Here is a 14,383-nt window from a genome sequence, read left to right on the forward strand (position 1 = left end):
AGAGTTGGGCTTTTATGTGCAACAAACACAAACTCGGCTTTTTTTTGCAGCGCATTAGACTGCGGTCCAATTCCACCTGAATTTCCACCAAAAAAAAAAAAAAAAAAAATATCACAATTTTACCCTCCTGATTTAAATATATTTAACGTAACGTCCATCTATACATGTTCTCACCGTTTAAGAACTCGGCGGCGCAGGTGTTATTAATAAAATAAATTTATTTTTAAAAAGGGATGCTATTCCCTAAGCTTTGAAGCTCACACATAAGTCTAACTTAACCCAGCTTGGGCTCATCTGGTCTTTGAACGATTTCTTTCATGTGGTTGGCCCACGAGCCATACGTACCGCGGCTCCATCACGCCACTGTACATCGTCAGCGCGAGGATGATTTGCATGATTTGCATTTCCTGGACCGTTGGAGCTTCAATGAGCTCGAAGCACCACGTACAAAAGAAACCACCGCCAAGTAATGCAAAGATTTTTACTTAAAACAGATGAGACTATTTTAGTCAGGCTGCCAATACTGGGTGGGGGGGGGGGAGTGGGGAAAGTCTCAGGGATATCCTGTTAAATCAGGATTTATCTGGAGGGAATCGGAACCTTTTAAAATATAAAAGTTGTACGAATTCATTAATAAATAGGGCCGAGCAGAAAATAATTCGGCAAGAATTTTTTTTTTTCAATGTTCCTTAGATTTTGGCACCACATTATGCTATTTATTTAATAGTACATAAAAGGCTTCTCATTATATTAGTTTTCCTACCGTATAAAACTAAATCTAATTAAACCGAATTCACTCATCGCTGGTTAAAATTTCTCCCTGTGAAGAAATCTTTTATTTTATCACAAATGATCAATAAAAGCTGTTGGACAAATAACTATGACAGAAACAGCATTACAGTGGGCTTCAATGAATAAGTACTAAAGTGGGAAAAAAAATGTACCAGAGCCTCGTTGTCATGAAAAACAGAGACAGATGGGGAGACAGACCTATATGATGCTACAAATAGATGAATATCTTGTAAGGATTTCAACAAATGTTATAAGACCCAGTCAAAATCTGAAAAACTACAGACTTGCTTGTGCTGCTGGAGTTCAGCTGAAACCTAAGCCACAATATAATCATTGCATGTATTATCAAAGTTTCAAAAATAACAATAAAAACACAGAGTTAGCATTAAAGCCTTTATAGGATCTTTTCTAGATAACGGCAAAATTAATAATGTCGTTATCTAGTACAAACTCTGCGACAGTGCAAGAAAAAAGATGAAGAAATTTTGCTTTAATAGCTAGTTTGGAAATGAGGTGTATCACGTTTCCAACCTAAAAAGGTGGGCGCACAAATTTCACGTGCAATATTGTATTTTACAGTAAGCCGCTCTTTCGAATGGTTGATAAATTCAGATTAATGAATTCGGATTAATAAATAACAGCGCGGTGATGCAGTGAAGTGCGTGTGCCCAGCACAGGGCGTACATCGCGTATCCCTGAGAGCGACCCGAGACAGCCCGTTCGAGCGCTCACGGAATCCGCAGATCATCAGGCTTAATAAAAACCACAGAAAACTCCCACCGCCGTCGCTTCCAAAGGACATTCGTTTTCAGCAAACGAAGTTGCGTCTTCATTTTTCTGTTTTGTTCAAGTGGAACCGAATATAAGAAGTGGCAGAAACTGTAACCTGAGGGGTTAAATTCTGTCTCGAACACAAAAAACTCCACTGTTGTCTGCAAATATACAGTCAAGAGCAACATTTAATCACAACACGTACTTTCTATATTGTGACTGTAAAATTTAGAAATCGAAATGGCTACCATATTAAAAATGCATTCTGTCATTTTTCCACTTAGAGATCCCCTGTATAATGCTCCTATTTAAAGGTCAGCTAATTTTATTATGGAAAGTAACTAATAACCTTTATTAATTCCGAGGCTCGCAGTTTGCTGGCACGGCAACCAAATAAATAATCCGCTGAAGGAAGATACGATACAAACCAAGCTGTTGAATATCCTCTCTACTGTGTGGGCAAAACTCCGTATTTGCACTAGACAAAAGAGGTCATTAGAAATTTAATACATGCTTTTTGCTCTGGAAATTACGTAAGCATGTAAAGACGGAGCTATTTAAAAGCCCGGTTTGCTGGTCCTCCCCCACGCTCCAAGATGCTGAGACCACTGAGTGAGGTGCTAAGTTCACTAATAGCCAAGCGCAACTAATAATCCCAAATATTACGTAGCTTTTTTTTTTTTTTTGGTCATTTCCCAAATTTGCAGGACAGGCATGATATCAAAGAACATAATCAAGAATTTTGCCTACAAACTTTTCTGCTGTCTTTAAATAAAAGGACCAAAGAACACAAAAATACCAAAGCTAAAAATATAAGTATTTATACTGTATTTCCAGGATATCTCTTGTATGGGAAGCATGATTAGTGTTGCACAGTATATAAAATGACGCAAGAATGTCCACGGGTTTATTAAGCATTTTTGTTTTACATAAGTAGCACTGTTCATGATCAGCCTTTCCTAGAACACTTTGTTCCTAAGAAACCTTACTATGCTTGAAACTAAAAATAGACAGCTATTTTTAGCTATTTAATCACATGAGGAAAAGACACAGTTTGTATCAGTCTTCTTTAATTTGCAAAATAATTCCATAATGCACGTATATCATGAAAATCCCTGGCACGAAACCTCCGGGCTCGCACACCGTGAGCGGCTGCAAGTGGAAGCAAAATGGGTTTTAAAAGATTCCAGCAACAATAGTCTTGTGACTAAATGAGAAACAGAAGCAGAAGTCGTGAGCCAAACAGATACCTATCGGTTTCCTCGAGCTTAATCTGATTAAAACATGGCTCTCAAAAATGTTAAATAGAATGCCACGTCAGAGAGCCGGCAAATGATAAAAATACTTCATGACAGGAAATCATTATTAAACCAGCATTACTAGTGTATCTGTTATGGAAATTTCCCTGTAATTTTTCAAGGTTTCCCCTCATGCTTTTCTGCAGTTGCCCGTTACAGTTTTTTTGTCTGTTTTCTTTTTTTTTTTTCCATTTTTGTTGTTTGTTTTTGTTTTTCTTGGTTGTTTTTTGTTGTGGTTTTGCCCCCTTTTTTATGTTTTTGCTCCATGGCGTGTAAGTTTGAGATGTAAAAAGAAAATTATCACTGCAATCCTCCAACTACGCTCTGCTCAATACCATCTCAAGTGTGTCATACATCATCTTGTCATTCACTTGAACAAGAAATCACATAATATTCGGAGGCAGAAAATAATCCAAAATGGGCAAGTGCCACTCGGGTAAGACACATACTCACATGGCATCACAGGAGAAAAAAAAATAATCTTAATTTTGAGGACTTCCATCATTAAAACATCTTAAAAATATTTAAGTGGGGGGAAACGTTTCTATGAAAAGCTGCTGGGAGTGACAGGAGAGTTGTAAAAGCCTAGTGACTGAAATTAGAAGAACAAAACTATTGATAATATACTATTGCAGATCAACCTTAATCTTCTAAAAAGTTTACACAAATAAAATTTAGCACTCTAGAAAAAAAAAATGAAGTCATCATTGCTATCCTTCCTACTATTGCCATCCCTCTCACAACCATCCCCTGGATTATTCTAACTCCAGAGCACTCCATAAAATACAAATTGGACTTGCAGCATCCTGTCGTGCATTTAGTTACATAAACCAGAAAAAGCTTTTATAAAAAAATCCCCGCCAAACAAAAAATAAACACCAAGAAAATATTTTTACTACATCCCATCTTACAAGGCTAACTCCAATTAATAAAACCCCATTTTCGCATTATGGAAGACACTTCAACAAACCATCCCAAAACCCCCTTGGTTTCTTTTTCAAATGTCATTGGTGGAGAAAAAGAAACCATCGGTCAAATTAACTGTCTTTTCATTGAAAAACAGGCATTCCATTTCTAAAGATGATCCAGGTTTCCCCGAAGAAGAACCCCATTTCATTGCCCATTGATGCGTTGGCTTTCCAGCAGAAGGACACCCCACGACCCTCCTGAGCTCCTGCTCATCATCCCAACAACCTCTTCACTCTTTGCCTCCCGTAGATACTCAAAACACCCTCAGGTTTTTAAACTTTAAGTCAAACTCAGAATTATTTGCCACCATCATTAAGACAAACACATGAGGTGGGGAAACAACAAGTACTTCACAGAGACACTTCTAGACAGAACCAGGGCTGGTCTTTAATCAAACTCCACCTAAAATCCAAGGGTGACAACACATCACAGGAATAATGACAATTTTTAAAGATAGAAGAGTCACCATATGTTTTGCAAGTGTTTTCTAAGACCTTCTTGACTTTTGTCCTGGCTGTTGGCATATTTGTCCTGCAAGAGCTAATCTGTATCTGACTCAGCACAAAAGGGAACGTGCACCCTATTTACAGGGATGCTTAAGCCTTATTCCATAAAGAGTCTTCCAAGAGTGCTCACATCTTTTCTTCTTAATATCCCTCCCACATTAAGAAATTATTATCTAATACAGGGAGTAATCAGCTCATGGTCTTACTACAGTCATCCTACTTGACAAAGCAGGGGAAAAAAACAACAAAACACCCGACTGTGAAGCATTAGGAAGTCAAGGTTCAAAACATCCACATTTATTGAGATCAGTGCAAATTTATTTAGATCTCAACGCAACAAGAGCAAGTGCTGTCTCTTGATATAGAAATGCCTATCTGCTGGTGAATTCAAAGCATGTCTTTCTGCAATGGGCCTCTACCAGGACACGTGCAATGTCACAGCCTGAAATATCAGGAAGAAAAGCCGGTGAAAGTTAAACCAGAAATGGTTTAAAAGAACATGGTAGAACATAGAAATTTAAGGGGTGTGGAAAGCCAAGACAAACTAACCTGGAGTCATCTGTAAAGTGGTCTGCAAGCTGTGCCTGAAGATTACTGCAAACGCTCTTAAAAAACCCCAGTGCAATATCAGGAATCAGCTAACGAGACAAATTCCAAAATCCTGAAGTGGGGGCAATTTTGCCTTCCCTCTCAGGCCCCTTCCCTGGCTCCCCGAGTCTGCAGCAAGGACACGGCATGAAAAATCCAGAAGGTGCAGGGGCAGAGCCAGGGCAGAAGGAAGAGAAGTCACTTTTCACCCCAAATATGTTGGCAATCAAAAAGAAATGATGATTTTTTTTTCATACAGAGTTCTCAATAAACACCAAATACTACCAAGGCAACATACCCATATCATCTGAAATGCTATCCCACCGTCGGAATTAAATAGCTTCCTAATTTGAAATATCAATATAGAAGTAGAGACTTCTAGAAATACTATAATACATCCATAATCTATTAATGTATTCACAATAGCAGCAACAGTATTAATAATAGCAGTAATAATATCAAGAACAGCCCATAGGACAGAGCCAAGCATGTCCTGCCAGGCAAGAACTGAATGGGCAGAGTTCACATGTGCACCAACAGCCACCTGGATCGATGCAAATTTGTTCACAATCCCCCTTTTCTCATTTCATCCCCTTCTCAGATCCCTTTCTCTATATTATCCTTGGAAATGAGACACGCAAGAGGAAAAATAGGCATTCTTGTGGCTCTTGGGAGCAAAAATATGTATGTGTAGAGTTATAGGAAGGGCCAAGAACACCTCCGATCGCTGAAGGCTAAATGAGTCATCCACTTCAGAAGAATGACCAGTAATTAAACAAGAATCTGCAAAGCTATTAAGTGCAAGTATCAATTTCAACCCATGACACTGAAGGGAGAGAAGCTTCCTATGTACTAAAACCATCGATACATCATAAAGCAGAGTCGCTTGCAAAATAACCTCTCACCTACAGAAATTCTTCTCCTTAGGAAGTGAAACAAAAACAATCTAAAATATGTATTGCCATAAATTTCATCCCTGTTCCATAAACTGCTTGAGAGACATGACATCACGCTAACTACCCAGACTCGTCCGGTTGGTGGTAGTCCCGGATTTCAGGCTGAAGACTAAACTGCAGGAGCATGGAACGGAGTGAATCTACAAGTCATCGCAGATGCTCAACTCAAATCTGAGTCACCAAAGCCAGAGCTGACACACCAGCGAATACAGAAGGTCTCACGGTGCTGGAGGCTGACAGCACAAAAACAAGTCTTTGCAATACTTCTGACTTCTTTTCAGCCTTCTTGGACTAGAGGTATGAAGGCTTTAATTGGACCAGACCTAATTGGTCCATCCTCCAGCTCCTGAATTCACAGTTCTGCTTTCATGCAGTACAAACTACATATTTCCTGGATATATTTCCCGATGCGTTAACAAAATAATTAACAAGGCCCATGGGCCCATGCCCATTTTCTACCAGTGAGCATAGCAAGCTGCAACTCTCTTTGCTCCATAGTTTCTTCTTCCACATTTCTAGACCTGAGCTATATGATTTTAAGCCTGAGTGCTTTACTGAAGTCCCTTTCATAGAATAGTTTGGGCTGAAGGGACCTTCAAATCCCACCCAGTGCCCCCCCTGCCACGAGCAGGGACATCTGCACCAGCTCAGGTTGCTCAGAGCCCCGTCCAGCCTGGCCTGGGATGTCTCCAGGGATGGTTCAGCCACCACCTCTCTGGCCAACCTGGGCCAGGCTCTCACCACCCTCAGTGTAAAAATTCCTTCCTCATGTCCAGCCTGAATCTCCCTCCTTTAGTTTAAAACCATCACTCCTTGCGCTATCACAACAGGGCCTGCTAAAAAGTCTGTCCCCATCTTTCTTATCGGCCCCTTTTCAGTACAGAAAGGCCGCAAAAAAAGCTGCAAAAAGGCTGCAAAAAGGCTCCCTTTACACAGCTCATTTCTAAATCTTACTTGTCTAGAAGTATTTGTCCATTTTTCCCTTTCCAGCCCCTTACCTCACTAAGTGCCAAGTCCTTGGCAGTCCGACGTTCACAGATCAGGCTTCAAAGACTCAATTCTGAATCGTCTTGACTCGGGTTGTGACAAGAAGGGGCAGGGACCTCCAGACACATCGCTCTGTGCTTCTGCAGAGAGGAGCAGATGGCCGCCTTCCAGATGGCCGCCAACCTCGTCTCACCGATTTCAACATCTGTATCTTGAATTACATCTCAGAGGACGGTCCTGAGACAGACTGCAGGTCACTGCCCGCAGCTCCCGGCTACGCGGCTTCCCCGCAAGCCAAAGCATTTTGCAAAATGCAGAATGACAAGCCTGAAAAAAGGTTAAGACTAATTGAAGTTCGTAGCACGGCATGGCTGAAAAACAGAAAAACAAAAAACCAAAAAAAAACCCACCAAACACCAAACTTCAGAAGTAGACATTACGGATAAATCTATCTTAAATATACATATTTTTAAGTGTATCTCAAATCAGACTTTTTGTCCTCAGCCACAAACATCCCTTGCCTTCCACATGGCACCTTGTCAAAAAGGCAAAGCCTCAGCGTCGGTCATTTGTACCTACCAGGAATTAAGAAGCGAACCGTGAAAACTCACCCAATCCCCATGCTTTTGCCTTCGGGTCCATCCCCCCAGCTGAAAATGGGCTTATTTTTCACCCTCCAGACCAAAAGTCTGTATCAGCGCTGCAAGAGCACTTGCAAATGGGTTGGATCCAGCTTTAAACACAATAAAACTTCCCAAGACTCAGCGGAACAGCGGCCAACGAATTTTAGCTCGAAGTAGCCAAAAAGTAATTTGTGAGATTTGTGTACCACCTAAGCCGAATTTCAACACAACCACAAACTATAGTGTTTCTTCATATCAACTTAATCCAGCTCTTCCAACAGGAAGATAACAAAACAGTAAGGAGCTGGTATGGATTAATGATTTCATCAATTTTATAGCGTATACTCTGCTACAGTTTATTTAATGAATTCAAAAATTAAAATGTTACTGCTTTCTTACTGTCGGTACATAATTTCCTCAAGAAGACCATTTACAGACATTTAAAAGGAAAGTGCATTTTACAATAGGAAAAATGAGTATACCACATTTCAAAATCCACTAAAATATAAAATTCTGGTTACAGGCGCAATCTGCCTAATTAGTTTTTCCTAATTAGCAGGATGCTCTAACCTCTTTAATAAGACTTCTGTGGACAGAATGTTCCATATTGGTTATCCATCTGAGGAAAAAACTGAACAAATACTTCTGAAGTACAGCTAATAGAACAAGCGTGGTTGGGCTTCACGGTCAGAAGGCTGCTCTGGCATGTAATAGTGCCAATCTGCAAAAACATGGAATATTCTACCTTAAATACACCACCGCTCACACTACAAATCCCTCTGTATTTTAAAGAGAAAATTAAAGATATTACATGTGAGAGTTAATGAAGTTACAGTTTCAAATTCCGCAGCATACACTGGGAGGAAAAATAAAGCATATATATACATGTACGGACCAAAATACACTGTGGAAAAGTGAGTTAGAGATAATAGGAAGGCAAATATAATACCACAGTGATCCTCTAACAGCCCAGAGCATGGATACGTGGTTGTTTTTCACCACTACGAAGCATTTGCTTTGCACAAACGGTTTTTGTACCTTCCTCTTTGTGATTCAGAGTCTTAGTATGTACCCAGCAATTATACAGGTGACAGTATTATCTCCAAGTCTTATCCGATGAAAAAGATTCTCATTATTACTATATATTGACCGTGTAATTCAAAGACTGTCGGCTAAGAGAAATGCAGAGCCCCAGCGACACCTGTAGCGAGAGGCAGATGCTCAAGATAAAGAAAATTCAGGCCCCTGTTTTGTTAGAGGAGTTTGGAGAGCAGCTGCTAAGCTTCATCTCAACAGCTGAAATATCCTTTATACTGCTTAAAAATGCAGGAAGCACAGAAGTATCTCAAACTCCCTCCTTGCCACCAACTCATTCACCCCACTCACTCAGATGTACCATCGCCATCCATGCTCTGAACACACTGGTCTCATCACCCACCAATGGACCTCTTGAAGGCACAAGAAAACTATTATACCCTTCACTTATTTCCAGTCAGTATCTAAGAAAACTTAAGAGCCACCTGCAAAATATAATCTAAGAACAGTCCCTCGAAAAACGCCTGCTAACAACGGGAAGAACAGAGACACTGTAAATATTGTCCTCAGACATGTCCGAAGCCCAGAGACCCTGTGCAACCACCATGTCAATGACCTTCAAACAACTGTTAACATTGGAAAACCGTATTTTAAAAGTATAGATGCCTGCTTTTTAATACTGAATGTATACTCCACTCATAACATACCATGGCACGTGAAAAACTAGATTTTTTCTGTATTGATATCCAAAAATATATCCAAGTATTTTTCAGTCTATTTACGCCAGATTGAGTATTAATTCAATGTACGACCACTCTCTAGGTTCTCTGCTTCGCGTTAAAAAAAATGGCAGAAAACATAGGTTTTATCATTTCTAAATCATGATGCAATTTTGAATATTTACACTAGACTCGTTTTTTTCCGTTCCCTCTGCCTAGAGAGCTTCAGCCTTCTTGGGCAAGACCTGAGATCTGGGCTTAACGCACTTCAGACCTGAATGCTTCAGCAGCCATGGAAAACACTGATTTTAAACTGGTTTGGGGCCACAAGATCTTTTTCAAGGCCAGCATTAAACCTCACTCAACCAAGCGCAACTTGTGTTGAGTAGATGGTAACACAAGAGTCTAGAGCAGACAGCTATGAGGCCTCTTCCATATAGGCCTCTTGACTGATATCTCGACACCACACAGATAAGACTTGTAGATGTAACAATAATTCACAACCAACTGTAATCTAGGGTGAGGACAGCATGAAGAAGTAATTTAAGGGCTAAAGTAAAAAAAGAAAAAAAGGACTAACACGGAAAAGGTCGGTCTACTACCAAAGACCAAAAAGCTTCACAAACTTGTCAAATATGGCAAAACAGGCTGTTTTTAGAGAACCTCTGCAATCTAATTAAAACCTACACCCCTCTCCATCCACGTATTAACCCCCAATGTGAGCGTCAGCCTGTGTCAGGATGAAGCGGACATCCCTGAAGTAAACCAGGCCTAAAGCACACGTTCCTTTTTTTGTCAATGGCTACAAGGCAGACAGAAGCTATGTCTGGCACTGTGAGCGGTACGATGTAGCACACTTCCTTCAGAAATAACATCTTATTTTGGCTCATCTACAATTTATTACAGTATAGCTACAGCAAGAGAAATTCTCCTTCAAAGTTAATTTAGGAATCATTTCACCCTAAAAAAAAAAAATGAAGTAAAATATTAACTCCTTCATCATGATTTCCCCCAAAGTTCCTCTCCTCTCCTTGCCTAAGTTTAGTATCCTTACCACTATTTCTCCAAATTCATTTGGCATATAGAATTTTTAGCTGTTATGTTTTTAATAAAATTGATTATCAGGAAATTTCTCCATATGCACAGTTTAAAGTAATTCTGTTCCTCAGGGCTTAAACACAGAGATGTCTCTGCACGGTAACCGTTCCGTGTTTAGTGAGTTACAACTATTCTGTCACAAGGAGGAAATGCATTTTGCTCACAAAAGCCAAAGGCACTGTCAAACCTGCAGCTATCTGCAGAACAGTAGGGAAAAAAATGCCTGCAAACTAACTGCTACTAGATAATGGGCCCATTTATCATTCTTAAATTCCATCTTTAATTAAAAATGGGATATTCTCTTACATAAATAAAAAATTGCAGATGTTCTCAAATTACTCCTCTTCAATTTTTTTTAATTCCTCCATATATAATATACATAGTGTTATATGCATTCAAAATTTTCATGTTGTTACAGAATACTTAATTCCATGAAGATTTGTCCATATTCCAAATAGACAAACATCTTCATCGTATGCAGAATGTTATGTTAAAAAAGATCTCATCACTCTTAAAGAAAACACAAGTTAGAGAAACTCGTAGTAGGAACACCACTTAACTGCAACAAAAAATAAAGTTGAAATAAATTTTCTATTGTTTTACTTACAATAATTTACAACATTTAAAAAACTTTTTTTAAATCATTAAACAATTTAAGTAGTGACATCAGGGAAAACTGGTGAGAGAGGCCCACTCTAGGCACACCTTTCCTCATAATAACTATTAGAAACAATACTGTAAAACAGGTGTAAATTCTTCTGCAAAAGAAAATCACATATTTGCTTTTGATGTTGTGTCCGCTGCTGTTTCCTTCACTCTTTCTTCACGTTGCTATTAGACAGAATTATAAGCTCCAGTGTACAACAAGTGAAATGGAAATTAAGAAAGCTAAAACAAAAAAATATGAACGAACAGGTAAGGTTATGAACATATGCAATAATTTTTTAAAAGTGCTTTGAAATGAAAAGCATTCTTTAAAATGATGGTGTCCACTGGACCATCAGAATGTATGTGCAGGAGGGAGGGAGGAAAAGACAAGGACAAAGGACGGAGACAAGAAATGAAAATACCGTTCAAGTGAACCAGGAGATTGCAGAAATCTTCATTATAGAAAGATGAGAAACAAAACAAAAGCTTTTGGTTCCTTCGTATTTGTCAAAGACACCCAAACTAATAGACAAAATTCGCATAGATTGTCCTTTTTTTTTTTTTTTCCAAGAGAGGATAAATTAACCTTCTTAATGATTCAAAGCATATCAATAACAGGTCTCGTTCCTGAGATACTTGGGCTGAGTAGTGTAAGAGGGAAGAGGAGGAAGAATAAATAAATTGATCAAACTGTGGTTTGGGGGGAGTCAGTAGTCCATTTAAATTAAACGCTTTCCATCACACCATAACTTGGCATATAGATTGTAACCCAGCTACAGCCCACCTGTATGTTTGTATGTCTAGGGAAGAAATTACACCATAAAACAGAAAATCAAGTACTTTATGGATCCATTTAGATTAGCATTTCAGCTTGATACAGAAGAGCATTTACGAAGCAACTCTCACAACCATCCTCACCCAGTATGCCCCAGCTCACATCAGACTGGGCTCAGAGATGATGAACTGGATCCCTTCAGATGAAACTGCACCAGGAGATGATGCTCTTGGAGAGCAGTTAATGGACTCCAGCCTCATCTTGAGGACACTCAGTCCTTAAGAACCAGTCTACACCCAGCCTGAAATAAAACTCCTCGAAATAACGTGTTGTGTGGACATTGGGCAAGGAGCATCGCTTCCTTCTACCACCTCTCCACAACCTTATCAAGCTGTGTTACTTCTTAAGAGGTAACACATGCATGCTAAAATTCTGTATACAGTTGTAATCCCAGGGGAATCGAGGAGCTAAAACCAGAAAACACCCTTGAGCACATTTTCTACAGTGATTATAGAATTTAAAATCCAGGGTTCTGCGCTCTCAGGTACTGAACGCTCAGGCTGAACCAGGTAACTAAATGTAACTAGAGGTAACCAAGTAACAGTTCTTGGTTTGTTGTTGACTGGAAACTAAACAGTTTGCATAACTTAAATTTCTGTTCATTATACATCAATTCACAAAATCCAGCCAAGCTGTGAGTCCTCATTAAGAAAGCTAGCTATTTATAACACCAGAATATAAAGCTATAAATCCAAACCATGTGCAAAACAAGTATGTGACAAAATTTGTGTTATCTGCTTCTTAGATTAAAAAAAAAAGAGATTAGGAAAAAAGCAGCACAGAAGAAGAAAAAAAAAAATCAAGATTTTACTTTTTATTAGATGCAAACCAAAAGCTTTGTTTCTTTCCCTTTGGAAAATGAAATTAGTGTTATGGAGTAGAAAGAGAATGAATTGTAGAAAGTATCGTATTCTTTATAGTACTGTATATATTTATTTGAAAATAGAAATGTAATCCATAACTAAACTAAACTAAAATAAATACACAGCAACCATTTAAAAGGACAGATAAAATACTCATTAAAGTCCTAAGTGTAGAAATACTGAGTCATAATGCACAATTTCATTACATTTTACTGCCAGCAATGTAAATATCGATTCTCCAGGTGATTCATAAAATTCATTTTAGAAAGAAAAATAAGGATTTCACCCAGCATTCGAGAGCATAAAGGAAAACACATGCTAGGGTTTGAAAAAACAGGCTGTTCTTTCGTTGTCTCATCAGAGTGTTTTTCTGGAATTTCAGCAAATCTTTTACACATCAAATGGACAACTGCCATTTCACATTAGCACTTTCTATAGATCACCCGACGGTCCCAACCAGCATCCTCCCAGGTCCTGCACCTCTCCCCGCATCGTTTGCATCATTCCCATCTTATTTCTGCCAAATTCGAGATCATATATATACTTCCACTGACTTCAAAGCAAAGAGCCTGGATTTAAATTAATCTAAAAACCTCTTTCAACTACCCAAATTGTGAAATTACCTAATAACGGGACTGTATTAAAAAAAAAAAAAAAAGGCACGTTGGACAAATTAAACAACTAAAGTTTTTGGAGCGAAGCGGGCATGTGGGGGTTTCCACACAAAAACGTAAAGAAAACCTGTCACTTTTAAAATGAATAGCTACCATCTGCCAGCATTTTATCTGAGGCAAAGTTGATTAATGCAAAGTGAATGTTTAAGATCACATTGCTGTCTGCCTGAATACATTTCAGGTAGTTTACTTAGGAAATTATTGGTCCTGTTTCTGAAAAGAGGGGGTTTTGTTGTTGTTATTGGATTCCTCTCCCCAAGTTTTTATGCGGCCAGACCTAAGAATAAAACATTTGCTCTTAAATCGCCAAACTGTAGAAGGACTTGGAGCACCAGAACATTGTTTCTGGCCCCTCTGTGAGGCGGCAACAAGGTCATTAATCTGCCCGACAAAGGAGATCCCACCTCCCTCGCCCGATTCAGGAAAACTTTCAGGCAGCCTCTCTCCATCAGACTGGAAAGTAAACTTGAGCAGCCTGTCTGTGAGCAGAAAAAAACACAGCAGTGATTTTGCTCTTAGACTTTACTTAATTTTTTTACCGGATTACTTAGGGTTTTTTTACTGGATTCATTTTTTTTACCAGATTACTTAATTTTTTACTGGATTTTTTTTTTTTTTTACCAGCTTGGTTAAATTTTTACCAGATTTTTTTTTTTTTTTACCGATCACTTAATTTTTTTAACTTCATTCACTCTATCTTTCCAATTAAAATCAATTCTAGAATTTCAACATTTTTCTTTTGTTAACTTTACCGAAGCATTCATTTACATCAGTGTTCTGATAAAAATCATTCTCAAATACATTCGGTTATACGCTCTTCCTTAGAAGTTTACTTTGCACGAGAACGTTTTCAGAAGAAGTTTTCAGAACAGATTTTGGGCGGTATTAACCCCGAATCACACAAAACCCCGGTTTTTACACGTACGTTCCCACGTTACGTACTTCCAGCATCAGATGGTCTCCAAGTTCTCCCTCAGAAAGAATTTCACACCCGTTAATTCAGGCTGGGACACCCTCTATT

The 14,383-nt window shown here is 38.8% G+C and overlaps 1 protein-coding gene across 11 annotated transcripts in view; it reads right to left on the reverse strand.

Annotated features, from left to right (window-relative positions):
• The window catches only part of GTDC1 (glycosyltransferase like domain containing 1), a 184,366-nt gene that overhangs the window by 104,168 nt on the left and 65,815 nt on the right, over nt 1–14,383 (reverse strand). The window lies entirely within an intron of this gene.

This window comes from Caloenas nicobarica, chromosome 6 (assembly GCF_036013445.1).
Source record: "Caloenas nicobarica isolate bCalNic1 chromosome 6, bCalNic1.hap1, whole genome shotgun sequence".
Taxonomy (NCBI): Eukaryota; Metazoa; Chordata; class Aves; order Columbiformes; family Columbidae; genus Caloenas; species Caloenas nicobarica.